Source organism: Nomascus leucogenys, chromosome 14 (genome assembly GCF_006542625.1).
Source record: "Nomascus leucogenys isolate Asia chromosome 14, Asia_NLE_v1, whole genome shotgun sequence".
Lineage (NCBI taxonomy): Eukaryota > Metazoa > Chordata > Mammalia > Primates > Hylobatidae > Nomascus > Nomascus leucogenys.
Window position 1 is genome coordinate 62,295,650 of NC_044394.1, and position 16,083 is coordinate 62,311,732.

General features: G+C 34.6%; 1 long non-coding RNA gene across 1 annotated transcript; it reads left to right on the plus strand.

Annotated features, from left to right (window-relative positions):
- The first annotated feature begins 685 nt into the window (after positions 1-685).
- On the plus strand, positions 686-2,748 carry LOC105738940. Its single transcript, XR_001114784.2, has 3 exons — positions 686-845; positions 1,996-2,148; positions 2,442-2,748. It is a non-coding gene; the product is annotated as an uncharacterized LOC105738940 (long non-coding RNA).
- The last annotated feature ends 13,335 nt before the right edge of the window (positions 2,749-16,083 follow it).

Genomic DNA, 16,083 nt, shown 5'->3' on the forward strand with positions numbered 1-16,083 from the left:
GGTCACATAATACCTTTTATGTACATTAAATTTCAGGAAATGTTTTATCTCTGCAAGCAAATTTGTAAATTTTCTACAGTCATAAAAAGAACACAAAAAAAGCAAAAAACAAAACAATCATTCTTGTTATGGAAAGAAGAGGACATATAAAATATATACTATAAAAAACTTAATGGGTAGATTTCATCTTTCCTTTGATCAATATTGAAAAGAATGTATGTCAGACTAATTCTCATCTTTTAGCAATCCCAATAATGGACACAACTAACCATATTTCCACCTACTAAAATATTTTCTTGTGTTCAATCGAAATGCTTTTTCTTTGTTTTTTTGCAGTGAACTTAGGTGTGAAGTTGCCCGACTATAGGCAACAAGGCCATTTCTTATAGGGAATGTTGGTTCTGTTCAATAATATATGTTCAAAAAGCTCCTTTTCACGATGAAAACACCTGGGATAATATGGCTTTTGACTACTTTCTGATATTGCAAATAAATAAAACTTGAAGCCTTTGCCTAAGGAAAAAAGAGCAGACCTCAGGAAACGAGTTAGATGTGTTGGTGTCTTTGCACTTTACTGTTGCTGTGCATCACATTTATGAAGACATAATAAATAGTCATAATAGAAAAAGGGTAGTTAGAATAAAATAAAGTGGCCCATCAAGTATTCAGCCCAAGTTTATTACCACAATGGACTTGGGTTATAATTACCAACAGAGGAGAGAATAACTATAAGTTATTTTGATGTAAAAAGCATATTATACTAAGCCAACATAATAACACAGTTTTTATGAAGCACAATATTTACACTGAAGACTTACAGAAGTGCATTTTTCTAAAAGAAGAAGGTAGGTGTTGATAAGCTTCTACTGAATTTTACAGTTGCAATGAACAAAAATAATTGTCATGGCAAAATAATAAAAGTGTGTTGATTTTTGTTGCAATGCTTGAGAGAGATTAAATTATAAAATTAAAAAATACTTATTAAATAGTATGAAATGTCTTATGTTTAATGTATTTATTTTGAAATGACTTTTTTTTATAGAATTTTTCTGTCTATTAAATGTTGTTCATTATCCTTCACTATAGTATGGAGATTGTTCCTGTTGCTAAGAATACTTTTCTGTAATACTTTAGTGAATTAATATAGGAGAAAATGCCTTTAAAGTAAGTATTTATTTAAATATCTACTTTATAAAACTCTCATTAAGATTTGATCTCAAGCCACTATGATTTTATCACTATATCTGATTTTACATTTGGAAGCTTAGAGAAAAATCAAATGTTATCACCAGTTACTTAATGTCTGGTAAGTAATTAAGGCTCATTAATATACATTTGAAAGCAAATGACAAGCTGTTAAAAAGAAAAAAAAAAAACAGGGTCAGGAATAAGTCATGGTATGACTAAGCTGTTATACTGGGACAACATGGAAAGAGGTATGAGTTTGTACAAAGACTATTTATACAAACCTGACTATAGGCTATATGTTGATGGACCAGATTGATCATGAGGAAAACACCTGATATAAAATAGTTGAATATCTTAAGTCTGGTGATACGCGAGTAGTTTTAGAAATGAAAGCAGAAATAAAAAATATGGTTGGGCACAGTGGCCCACACATGTAATCCCAGCACTTTGGGAGGCCGAGGCGAGTGGATTGCTTGAGTTCGTGAGTTTGAGACCAGTCTGGAAACATGGGAAACCCCATTCTTCCAATAAAAATAAAAATAAATTAGCTGGGTGCAGTGGGGCATGTCTATAGTCCCAGCTATTGGGGAGGCTGAGGTGACAGGATGGCTTGAGCCTGGGAAGCAGAGGTTGCAGTGAGCGGAGATTGTACCACTATGGCACCACAGTGGAGGCATCCAGTTCAGAGCTGAAAAATACCCTGAAATATTAATTTCCCATTTTTTCTGAGATACCTTGTATATTTAAAATATAATAAACATGAGAAAATATGTCACATTATACTTTTACTGATTTAACTATTTTCAGATTCTCATACAGAAACAGATTAACAGAAACAGAAACAGCAACACTAGAGAACAGCAAAATAGTAACATTTCAAGAAAATAGATACACCTTCACAGTATGTGATGGTATCCACTTACTATCTACTGCCTCCATAACTCCTAAAGTCTTCTGAAGGTGAGTGCGCAACAAAAATGGTTAAAATAAAATGGTTAAGGGGGTAAAACATTTTTGAACCATGTCTGTACCACAACAAAACACCTGATGGTTTAGTGAGAGCACAAAGGAAATAGCTCTGTGCTTTCAATTCCAGGTAGTATACTAAAAATAATAATCTTATTGCTTTCCACATTTAACAAATAGAAGTTAACTAATTGTCAGTAGGTAGTCCATTTACAGTCTCATTTATTATTATTTTTATTCTGATTATATGTTTATTATTTCTCATTTTATCTATTTCCTCATTTCAGATTCATTAATGCTTTGAATATATGAGCCAACATTTCTTTTCACAGCCTTTTCACAACTGGGAATTCTTTAGAGAAATGCAATCTTACTTCATTTACTTACTTCATCAGTAATGCCATGACTATGCCTACCTAAGAAGAAAATATATCATGTGGCAGATGACTAGAAAGAAAAAGCAACAACAACAAAAGGCTGTGAAGATTTGATCATATGCCTATGTGTGTGGTGAATACAATATTTCTTTAATCGCAATCAGGAATATAAATCTTATTTTGATGCTATGACATAATAAAGTGCATTATTTTCCTGAAATTTTCCTCTTATCACTGTTTTATATTTGCATAAATAATCCATTTAAATACCTGATTCTGAGATAACATTTGCTATAAATGGTTTTAATTTTATCAGGAGAAATATATTCAAAGGTGTCGTGAACTTACTTTATTTTCATCTATCAATTTATAATTTCTACACAACAAGGAATAAAAACAGATTTGCATCTCATGTCAGTATAGACAATAATTGTATCTTCATTAATTTTACATTTGTCTATACACCTAAAAAGAAACCAAGGGGTTCATAGTGGAAAAAAAATACTTCTTGACATATTTTAGTCATTATTTCTGCAAATGTTTCTTGAGAATCTACCTTTTGCCAGGCACTTTGTGAAGCTATGGAAATAGCAATGAAAAAAAAGGGGCACAGGCGTGTGGGGATCCCTGCTTCTAGTGAGTGAAACATGTAGAAGAATGATAAACAGAATATTCCAGTTATTGACATGGTTTGGGTATTTGTCCCCTTTAAATCTCATGTTGAAATGTGATTCCCGATGTTGGGGATGGGGCCTGGTAGGAGGTACTTGGGTCATGGGGCCGGGTCCCTTATGAATGGCTCTCTGTGCTTTCCATGGTAGAAAGTGAGTTCTGGCTCCGTTAGTGCACCTGAGAGCTGGTTGTTTAATGGAGTCTCACATCTCCCTCTGGATAGGCATCCAGGCAAAAGAAACAGTAGGTGTAAAAATAGAAAGAAGATTAGCATGCCTGGAGAGCAGAATAAGAAAAACCAAGGTTGATGGACCACCTAAATTCTTGAACAAAATTTATTTAATGGAAAATTCTACGTTAAATCTTCAGGCGGTGTAAAGATGACGAGACTGAAATAAAACATGCATACTTCAGACTTTGAAAAAATAATTAGCTCCAGCTTTCTCACAGTGGGACCTATTCTAGAGAGGGTTACAGAAATCTCTAATTTTTTTTTTTTTTTTTTTTGAGACAGAGTCTCACTCTGGCACCAGCCTGGTTCAAGTGATTCTCCTGCCTCAGCCTCCCGAGTAGCTGGGATTATAGGCACGCGCCACCACGCCCAGGTAATTTTTGTATTTTTAGTAGAGATGGGGTTTCACCACGTTGGCCAGGATGGTCTCAAACTCCTGACCTCGTGATCTGCCCTCCTTGGCCTCTCAAAGTGCTGGGATTACAGGCGTGAGCCATTGCGCCTGACCAGAAATCTCTAGTCTAACATCATACCCATCTCACAATCAAATACAACACTGGCTTATGATGACACATACACTGGCACTGATCTGGGGATTATTCCAACAATTACAGTCCTCTATTTTCCTACATTTTATTTTACTTAAACTGTTTTAAGCACAGCATACATAAAAACATTAAACAGATATACATTTACAGTTCTAAAAAGTTTTACAAAGTAAAAACATATACAACCGCCACTCAGACCAAAAAACAGAAATTGACAGTACCAAAGAAGCCTCTTCTGCCCTCTTCCAGGAATTTTCATCTCCAAATTAACTTTTTTTTTTAATTAGAGCAGACAAATTCTGCCTTTGCACATTACACACATGCTTGCACCCAATATATACTCTTTTATGTCTGTTGTTTTTGCTCAATATTACATCTGTGAGATTTATACTCTCTGTGAGGTCTAAGGTGACACATATTTTAATTAGTGAATAATCTCTATTGTATGAATACACCACAATTCATTTATTCCCCTACTGTTGATGTTTAGGCTATGTGGAATATAGTGTGAAAACAATGATGCATTCATAAACGTTCATCAGCATTTACTCCAGATTTTAAATATCTTGCACACTGGAGTACATAAAAAATACATCAATGGATATGAAGTAATGAAAATACTGGGCAAAATGTTTGAGGCATAATCAGAGGCCAGGATGCTAATGTTAATAGTTCATTGCATTGTGTCCAATGGAATATGCAAACATTCTAGATTGTGACCAAAAATAGAGAGGAGCTCTGCTAAGCATCATTAAAGAAAAGCAATTCAACCAAAAGATCAGGTAAGACCAGCATGAAGTTAATTCCTACTGCTTCCATTGATAAGACCAGAAAGCAAAAGAAGCATTTTTTTTTTTCTTTTTTAAAAGAATTGTATGTAGGTTTACTAACATCTTCAGTTACTGGAGGTTAGTACTAGCAATGATTAAATTATTCTCAAACTGTCAATGTGATTGGGGATCATTTGAGATTCAGGAGACCAGATAGTCAAATATAAGGTAAAACCAGTGGTAAAAAGCTTCACTTTCTTCTAGATGCTTATTAGAAGATGCTGTGACAACTGGCTTTATGATGCCAGAGCAGAAAGAAAAAAAAAATAGTATTTAAAGAACTTAGTATTGATCTACTCAGTATATACCTGGGCCCAATTCACAAATCACATACTCACCTAGCATTATTATCTGCTACAGAAAAATCTTGAAATGCATTAAAAATTTACCAAATTAAAACAGAAGAATAATCTTGATTATCAATAGTGAGTGGCCTCTTGGGAAAGAGAGCAGAGAAAGCAGTCTCTCCACCTCTCTAAGTAAGTACCTTGGTGTTATATCCCATGTTTTGCCAGAAACAAAAGATACAAAGCTATCTGAATTCTATCCTCATTGACTTCATCAGATGAAGAATTTTATTAGGCAGTGGAAGAATATGACCGAAAAGAAATTTTCTTTTGCAAGTGAAGAGAAATGGGGGTTTTAAACAATGCTATGTAATGCCTTTTAAGACATTTCTGACTAGCATTTCCTCAAAATGCCACAGAAAGCAATTCTGTAGGGTCAAGAGCAATAATTATGTATTCAATGAGGTGCTTCTACTAATAAATCCTTAAATTTCCTTGAGGGACAACATCATGAAATCCCACATCTTTGCATTAAGGTATAGAGTATGTTGTTTAATAAACAATTACCTAGCAATAATGTCGAGTGCACGCACACAACACACACATACACACAAATATAATACATACCCATATGAGGGGAAAGTAAATAATATATTACTCCTGGGCTAATAACTTACTGACTACTCAGACAAAGGGACAGGTTGATGTAAGAAGCAGAGGGGAATTGCTTTGGTTCTTTTCACAAATAAATCATGGTATGATAAAAGATACCCTGTAGAAAACATAATATGAAAAAAAAATCATTTACCAGACAACTTGACCATAAATCTACTTGTGATTTGATTGGAACGGTATAGCCTACTGAACTAACTCAAAGAAGGTGAGGAAAGGGAAAAATATTTCTCTTTGGGATTAAAACTACATAATATATTTTTATTATCTAGAATGATGGTGTATATGAAGGATAGCTGGATATCAAAACTATGCCCTCTAAATGTTTGTAACACAGGCAGGAATAATGCATAATTCTTTCTCCAACATCGTATCTAGCATGCTTTATTTTCCTGGCTTTCTCTTTGCTTACATTGATTATTTTAACTACACGGTACTACCCTCAAAGATTGCAGCACAGAATCTAGACTTGTGTTTGAATAAACATAGCAAAATGTAACAATGACACTAATAAATGCACTTGTACTTCAATGCTACATTTTAAAGTAGTTCAAATCTTGCTCCTTGGTTTTGTTTGGCTATCACACTTTCTTTGACTTTCATTGCTTTTGTCTATATCCATAGTGATTCACAGATAGCTTATTTTATACCGTCACATTTTGCATGACATCCTGGTATCTCCTGATATTCTAAATGTTTTTTAAAAATTTTGCATGTGTTAATGTTCACTTTTTGTATGGTAAATCTCTATGAACTTTGTAAAATAAAATATTTAATACTTTATTATTTTGTTGCTCAAATTTTTCTATCTTTGGCAATTGGCAGCTCTTTCTGTGGGCTTCTGTGTCACTTTATATAACCTCATCATTTTGTGTGCATGTGTTTACACTAAAAGATGCACTAGGCTTATTTTGTCTATATTCTGATCTTAAACTCAGTCATTTACTTTTCTTTTTTTTTCTTTCTTTTTTTTTTGAGACGGAGTTTCACTCTTGTTGCCCAGGCTGGAGTGCAATGGTGCGATCTCTGCTCACTGCAACCTCCACCTCGGGAGTTCAAGCGATTCTCCTGCCTCAGCCTCCCAAATAGCTGAGATTACAGACATGCACCACAATGCCTGGCTAATTTTCTATTTTTAGTAGAGACAGGGTTTCTCCACGTTGGTCAGGCTGGTCTCGAACTCCCGACCTCAGGTGATCAGTCCCCCTCGGCCTCCCAAAGTGCTGGGATTACAGATGTGAGCCACTGTGCCCAGGCAAACCCAGCCATTTTCTTATAAGTCTGGTTCTTTTTGTTGGAGGATGGTATTAGAAACCGAGATGTTAGTGCTAGGTGTACACTCATTGCTCTGGGTATCATTTCTTCTAGGCCCACTGAGCTGACAAAGAAGGAAATATATGTGTGTTTACCAATCCATATATATACACATAAATATTTCTATGTGTCATAAACAACATCTATAGTAGTATAAAAGTGAGTTCATATTGATATCTCCAGTTCTAGTCTATTACCACATGGACTTTTCTAGCAACTTGTCTTTGCTCATCTGTAACTTTCCACTACAACAGTGAGAAATCAGGCTCCTGCCATCTGTCATCCATTTACTCAATTTTTTAGTTCCAGAATATGCATATAATTGAATCAGAATTTTTAAACCCTATCCTCATAGCCAATATTTCATCAGTTGGAACACAGTACTTACACAGTTTCTTTGACTTTAGTCTTAGGGAATCCACTTGTTTCCAAAATTACTTAGGTCAGCATTCTTTACATCCACCCCATTCAATGAGGTTTCATGCATTTATAATATCGTTTTGTCACATTCTGCATTACCTTCTGGGATCTCTTGCTATGCTAAATGCTTTTTAAAATTTTTATATGCATTAATGTTCACTCTTTGTGCTGTAAATTTCTATGTGCTTTATAAATGCATACTGCCATGTAGTCTTCATTACTTCAACAAATAGAACAGTTTCACTGCATTAAAAATTATCTACTGGGCTTTACTTAAAACGTTTCTCTTCTTTTACATTTTCCAGAATGTCATATAACTGGAATCATATAGAATGTAGTCTTTTCAGACTGGCTTTTACACTTAGTAGTATGCATTTACATATAATTATGTTTTTTTGTGGCTTGATAGTGCATATCTTTTTATTAATGAATATTATTTTGTTTTATTGATATACCACAGTTGATCCAATCATCCATTACAGAACGTCTTGGTTGTTTCCATTTTGGAAAATTATAAATAAAGCTACTATAAACATTTGCAGGATACTTTTTGTGTGTGTGGTGTGTGAACATAAGTTTTGAAATTAGTCAGTGGATATCTAGAAACAGGATTGCTGGATTGTATGCTATATTTATGTTTGGCTTTGTAAGAAACTGCCAAACTGTCTTCCAAAGTAGCTGCACCATTTTGTAGCTGTACAGTTTGCATTCCCACCATCAAAGAATGAGAATTCCTGTTGTCTCTCATCCTCATCAGCAAGTGGAATAGCTGTTCTTTATTGGGCTTTGGTTTTATTTTGCTTTATTTTTGGATTTTAGTCATTCTAATTAGTTGCAATGCGTTTTGTTGTTTTAATGTACAATTCCCTAATGATAAATGATGTTGAATATCTTTTTCTATGCTTATTGGCCATCTGTATATCTTGTTTGCTGAGGCATCTGTTCAGATCATTTGACAATTTAGGGGTTGTTTTCTTATTTTTATGCATAAAAGCTGTTTTATGTTTTGGACATAAGTTCCTTATGAGATATGCTTTTTTGCAAATGCTTTCTTCTAGTCTATGGCTTCTCTTTTTATTTTCTTAACTGTCTTTCACTGAGTAGAAGTTTTTAATTTCAGCAAAGCCCAATTTATCAATTTTTAAATTTCTTATGTCATGCTTTTGATGCTGTATCTAGAAACTCATTACCAAGCCCAATGTCACATGGAGTTTTATCCTATGTTTTCCTCTAAACATTTTTAAATTTTTAAACATTTTATATTTAGGTCTACAATGCATTTCAATTTTTGTAAAATTGTAAAGTCCGTCTACATTCTTTTTTTGTACATGAACTTAATTTTTCTAGTAACATTTGTTGAAAAGCCTATTCTTTCTTTACTGAATGCCTTTGTTATTTTGTCAAAAATTGTAGAGAATAGATACTATGATCTATTTCTATTCAGAATGATTCTAAGGCCATTTCCCCCACACCAACCTATTCTCCAACTTTTCAGGCACCAACTGGGTGTCCTACAATTCAGTTCAATTCTGACACTAACTACCTGGACTTACATCAGACCCCACAGGTTAAGGGCTCAGTCCCACAAGAGTGCCCTCATTTCAGATACCAATAGAAAGTGTAAGCCACTCATATTTTTGACTAACCAGCTATAAATTGGATTTCCACAATCCTCTCTCGAGGTTTGATGATTTGCTAGAACAACTCCCAGAACCCAAATAAGCACTTAAGTTACATTTATTAGTTCACTATAAAGGATACAAATAGACAGTCAGAAGAAGGGTACATAAGCAAGACACAGAGGGTTCTGAGCACAGGAGCTTCTGCCCCACTGAGTTAGGGTGGGCTACTCTCTAGGCACATGAATGTCTTCACATTTTGGTGAACCTGGGGTTTTCTGAACTCCATCATTTAGGGTTTTTAAGGAAGCTTCATTATGTAAGCATTATTGGCTAAACCAGTAGCCACTGGAGATTGAGCTCAATATCTACCCTTTTTTTCCTCCCCAGAGGTAGACAAGGTGAAGCTAAAAGTCTCAATTCTTTTATCGCTGATTGGTTTCTCTCACAACCAGCTTTCAGAATATGGTTTATCTTGGTGGAAGTTCTACAAGAGGTAAAGAAGAATGTATCTTCACTGTTGTTGAAAGGATTATTCTATAAATTGAATTCACTAATTAGAGCAATAGTGCTGTTTAGATAATCTAGAGCTTTACTAATTTCCTACCAACTTGAACTATTAATTACTGACAAAAGGGTATTGAAGTCAGCAACTATGATACAGAATTTCTCTCCTCCCAGGCTTATCATTTTTTTATCTCATTGGTTGTGATTCTCTGTTGTTAGATGCATACACTTTCAAGATTAATGTATCTTCTTAAAAAATTAATCTCTTTATAATTACAGGAATGCCACAGGTATATTGTAGGTTTGGTTCTAAACTATTGCAAAAAATAAACAACACATTTTTTTCATTTCTCAGACATATAAATGTTGTATTTACAATATACTGTAGTTTATTAATTGTGCAATAGCACTGTGTCTAAGAAACAATGTATATATCTTAATTTTAAAATACTTTATTGCTAAAATAATGCTAATGATCTACTAAGCCTTCGGCGAGTCATAATCTTTTTGCTGGTGGAGGTTCTTGCTTCAATGTTGATGGCTGTTGATTGACCAGGGTGGTGGTTGCTGAAGGTTGGGGAAGCTGTGCCAATTTCTTAAATAAAACAACAGTGAAGTTTGCATCATTGATTGACTCTTTCTTTCATGAAAGACATCCCTGTAGCATGTGATGCTACTTGACAGCATTTTATCCACAGTAGAACTTTTCTCAAAATTAGAGTCAATCTTTTTAAAGTCTACTGCTGCTTTATCAACTTTATGTACTAATCTGTGTTGTCATTTAAACAATTTGTACAGCTTCTTTACCAGGATTAGATATCATCTCAAAAATCATTTTCTTTGCTCATCCATTAGAAACAACTCCTCATTTTTGAAAGTTTTATTATGTGATTGCAGCAATTCAGTCACATCTCCAGGCTCCACTTTTAATTCTTGTTCTTTTACTATTTCTGCCACAACTTTAGTTACTTCCTCCCCTGAAGTCTTGAATTCCTCAAAGTCCTTCATGAGAAGCAACTTCTTTGAAATCCCTGTTAATGTTGATATTTTGACCTCCTCCCATGAAACACAAATGTTCTTAATGTCATATAATATGGTGAATTCTTTCCAGAAGGTTTTCATTTTACTTTGCCCAGATCGTCAGAGGAATAAAATATATTTCTTAACTAACAAGACTTGAAAGGCAAAATTACTTCTTGATCCATGGGCCACCAAGTTGATGTTATATTAGAAGACATGAAAACAAATTAATCTTGTAAACCTATGTCAGAGGTCTTGGGTGACCAAGAGCATCGTCAATTCGCAGAAATATTTTGAAAGGAATTTTTTTTTATTTGGAGCAGTGGATCTTAACAGTGGGCCTGAAATATTCAGTGAACCATGTTGTAAACAGATGTGCTGTCATTAAGGAAACATTGTTGAATTTATTGAAAAATTGAATTCATTGTCATTCATTGAAACATTGTTGTTTTATTGATAAAGCATAGACAGAGGGAATTTAGACTAATTATTAAGGGCCCTAACATTTTTAAAATAGTAAATGAACAATTGCTTCAACTAAAAGTCACCAGCTGCATTAGTCCCTAACTAGAGTCAGCTTGTCATTTGAAGCTTTGAAGCCAAACATTGACATTTTCTCTAAAGCTATGAAAGTCTTAGATGGCATCTTCTTCCAGTATAAGGCCATTTCATCTACATTGAAAGTTTGCTGTTTAGTATAGCCATCTTCATCAATTATTTTGGCTAGATCTTCTGGATAACTTGCTACTGCTTCTACATCAGCACTTGTTGCTTCACCTTGCACTTTTATATTATGGAGACAGCTTCTTTTCTTAAACCTCATGCACCAACCTCTTCTGGCTTCAATCATTTCTTCTATAGCTTCTTTACCTCTCTCAGCCTTTATAGAGTTGAAGAGAGTTAGGGGCTTGCTCTGGATTAGGCTTTGGCTTGAGGGACTGTTGGGGCTCTATACAGCCCCACTAAAACTTGCTCCAAATCAGCAATAAGTTTGTTTGACTTTCTTATCATTCATTTGTTCTCTGAAGTAGCTGTTTTGAATTCCTTTAAGACTCTTACTGTGCATTTACAAGCTGGGTAACTGTTTGGTGCAAGAGGCTTCCCTTGAAGCCTATCTCAACTTTAGCCATGCCTTCCTCACTAAGCTTAATTATTTCTAGCTTTAGGTTTAAAGTCTGATAAATGAGATTCTTTCTTCCATTTGAACACTTAGAGGTCACTGTAGGGTTATTAATTGCCATAATTTCAATATTCTTGTGTCTTAGGGAATATGGAATTCTGAGGAGAGAGATGAGGATGGATGATATGGCTAAGCTTTGTGTCCCCACCCAAATCTCATCTTGAATTACAATCCCTATAATCCTCATAATCTCCACATGTCAAGAGACAGACCAGCCGGAGGTAATTGAATAGCAGGGATGTTTCGTCCATGCTGTTTTCATGATAGTGAGTGAGTTCTCATAAAATCTGATGGTTTTATATGGGGCTCTTCCCCTCTTTGCTCAGCATTTCTCCTTTCTGCTGCCTTGTGAAGAACGTGTCTTGCCTCCCCTTTGCTTTCTGCCATGATTAAGTTTCCTGAGGTGTGTCCCCAAACATGCTGGAATGAGAGTCAATTAAACCTCTTTCCCTTATAAATTACCCAGTCTCAGGCAGTTCTTTATAGCAGTATGAAAATGGACTAATACAATGGGAATAGGGCTGTTCCATGGAGCAGTCAGAACACAAACATTTATCAATCCAGTTTATTGTTTTATATAGTCACTGTTCATGGCAACACAAAACAATTACAATAATGGCCTCCAGCTCCATACAGGTTTTTCCGAAGGACATAATTTTATTCTTTTTCATGGCTATGTAGTGTCCCATAGTATATATGTACCACATTATCTTTATCCAGTCCACCATTTATGGGCGCCTTGTTGATTCCATATCTTCTCTATTGTGAATAGTGCTGCAATCAACATATGTGCGCATGTCTTTTGGTAAAATGATTTATTTTCTTTTGGCTATATACCTAGTAATGGAATTGCCGGGTCAAATGGTAGTTCTAATTTTTTTTTTTTTTTTTTTTTTTGAGACAGGTTCTCTCTCTGTCATCCAGGCTGGAGTGTGGTGGAGTGATCATGGCTCACTGCAGCCTCGGCCTCCCAGGCTCAATCAATCCTCCCATCTCAGGCTCTGAGTAACTAGGGATATAGGTGCATGCCAACATGTCTGGTTAATTTTCGTATTTCTTGTAGAGATGAGGTTTCGCCATGTTGCCCAGGCTGGTCTCGAACTCCTTTGGCTCGAGATCCACTCACTTCAGCCTCCCAAAGTGCTGGGATTACAGGCATGAGCCACTGTGCCCAATCTGTGTTAAGTTCTTTTAGAAATCTCCAAACTGCTTTCCACAGTAGCCAAACTAGTTTACTTTCCAGCAACAGTGGATAAGTATTTTTCCACAGCCTTGCCAACATCTGTTGTTTTTTGACTTTTTAATAATAACCATTCTGACTGGTATGAGATGCTATCTCATTATTGTTTTGATTTGCTTTTCTCTGATGATTAGTGATATTGAGCATTTTTCATGTTTTTGGCTGCTTGTATGTGTTATATTAAGAAGTGTCTGTTCATGTCTTTTGATAATTTTTTAATGTGACTATTTGTTTATTGCTTGTTCAATTGTTAAAGTTCCTTATAGATTCTGGATATTAGACTTTGCCAGATGCATAGTTTGTAAATATTTTCTTTCATTCTATAGGTTGTCTGTTCCCTCTTTTGATAGTTTCTTTTGCTGTGCAGAAGTTAAGCTAATTTGTGTATACAGTTTTAGATAAAGGTCCAACTTTATTCCTTTGCATGTAAGTATTTGATTTTTATTTCAGTATTGATTTAAAAGACTGATCTTTCCCCATCGAGTGGTTTTGGCATCCTTGTTGAAAATAATTTGACCACCTAGGCAAGAGTCTATTTCTGGGATCTCTTTTCTATTTCATGGTCTATATGTCTGTTTTTATATAAGTATCACACTGTTTTGATAACTGTAGCTTTGCGGTACATATTGAAATTAGGAAATGTGAAAACTCTGACTTTGTTATTATTTGTCTAAATTGTTTTGGTTATGTGAAACCCCTTGAGATCCCATATTAATTTTAGGATGGGCTTCTCTAGTTCTGCAAAAACTTCATTGGCTTTTGATAGTGCTTGCACTGAATCTATAGATCACTCTGGGCAGTACTGACATCTAAACAATATTAAGTTTTTCTACCATGAACACAGAATGCCTTTGTATTTATTAATGTCTTTAATTTTTTCAGCAATGTTTTGTCATTTTCAGTGTACAAATCTTTTATATCTCTTGTTAACATAATCTCTATTGCATTTATTTTGATGCAATTATAAATTGAATTATTTTCTTAAGTTCTTTTTCGAATTGTTAATTGTTAGTGAATAGAAACACAATGAATTTTTGTGTGTTGATTTTGTACCCTGAAATTTTATGAATCAACTTATTAGTTCTAGTTTTTTTGTATATGGGATCTTTAGCATTTTCTGCATACAAGAACATATTATCTGTGAATAGTGATAGTTTCGTTGTTTATTTCTTTTTCTTGCTTATTGCTGTGACTAAAACTTCCAATATTATGTCAAAAAGAAGTGGCAAAAGCAGGCATCCTTTGCTTGTTCCTGATCGTAAGAGGAAAAGCTTTCAGTCTTTAGCCATTTAGTTTGATGCTAGCTGTGTTTTTTTCTTTTATGGTCTTATTGTGTTTAGGTAGTTTCGTTCAAGTCTCAGTTTGCTGAGTGCTTTTAATCATGAAGCATTTTTAATTTTGACATATGTTTTTTCTGCATCTATTGAGATGATCCTGATTATCTAGACCTAACTAGATTACCAACTAGATCTAACACACACACACAGAATATTCAAGTCAAAGACAGAATAATACATATTATTCTCAAATGCTTGTAGAAAATTCTCAGGCACCAGTTTCATGGAAGACAATTTTTCCAGACTTGGCGAGTGGGGAGGTTTTGGGATGAAAGTGTTCAGCCTCAGATCATCAGGCATTAGCTAGAGTCTCATAAGGAATGCACAACCTAGATCCCTCATCTGTGCTCTTTACAATCGGTGCCACACTCCTATAAGAATCTAATGCTGCTGCTGATCTGACAGGAGGTAGAGTGGAGGCAGTAATGCTTTCTTGTTTACTGCTCACCTCCTGCTGTGCGGCCCAGTTTCTAACAGGCCATGGACCCATACCTGTCTACAAAGTGGGGGCTGGGGACCACTGTATTACACAACAAAATAACTCTAAATACATTCCTTACTTAAAAATAATGAAAGTATACAAACTATTTTCTCTGATCAGAATGAAATGAAGCTAGAAATAAGTAACACAAGGTAAGCTAGAAAATACACAGATTTATGAAAATTAAACAATACATCTTTAAACAATCAACAAATCAAAGAATCACAGGAAAATTAGAAATTATTCTGAGACAAATGAAAACAAAAACACCGCACACAAAAACTTCTAGAATTTAGCAAAAGCAATGTTCAGAAAAAAAAATTACAGTTATAATTATCTCTATTTAAATCAAAAAACCTCAAATTAATAACATACTTAACGCATCAAGGAACTTGAGAAAGAAAAGCAAATTAAATTCAAATATAACAGAAGGAAGGAAAAAGGGAAAAAAGAAGATTAAAGTGGAGATAAATGAAATAAAAAAATAGAAAAACAATAGAGAGAATCAGTGAAACAAAAGCTGTTTACTTAAAAGATCAATAATACAAAACTTTAGTCTGACAAAGAAACAAAGAGAGAAATGCAAATAACTGAAGTCAGAGAAGTAACTAGGATATTACTACTGACTTTACAAAAATTTGAAAAAAGATTATAAGAGGACACTATGAACAATTGTATGCCAGTAAGTTAGATAACGTCAGTGATATAGCAACTCCCTAGAAATCCCCCAAATAAGAAAACTGAGCCAATGAATAACAGGAAATCTAACCAGTTATATAAGAAATTATATATTAATTAAATATTTGTGAAATAATGTGTAAATAACTTGTGAATATAAATTAATAATATTAGTCGTTGTTAAGTAATATTTACAAACCTCCCAGTAAAGGAAAGCCCAGGGCCACATGGTTTCACTGGTAAATTCCACCAAACATTTAAAAATTCAGCCAGGCGTGGTGGCAGGTGCCTGTAGTTCCAGCTACTCGGGAGGCTGAAGCAGAAGAATGGTGTGAACCCAGGAGGTGGAGCTTGCAGTGAGCTGAGATCGCACCACTGTACTCCAGCCTAGGTGACAGAGCAAGACTCTGTCTCAAAATAAATAAATAAATATAAAAAAATAAAAATTAATTAACACCATTCCTCCTCAAACTCTTCCAAAAAGGAAGAGGGACCATTTTTTTTAAATCTTATTC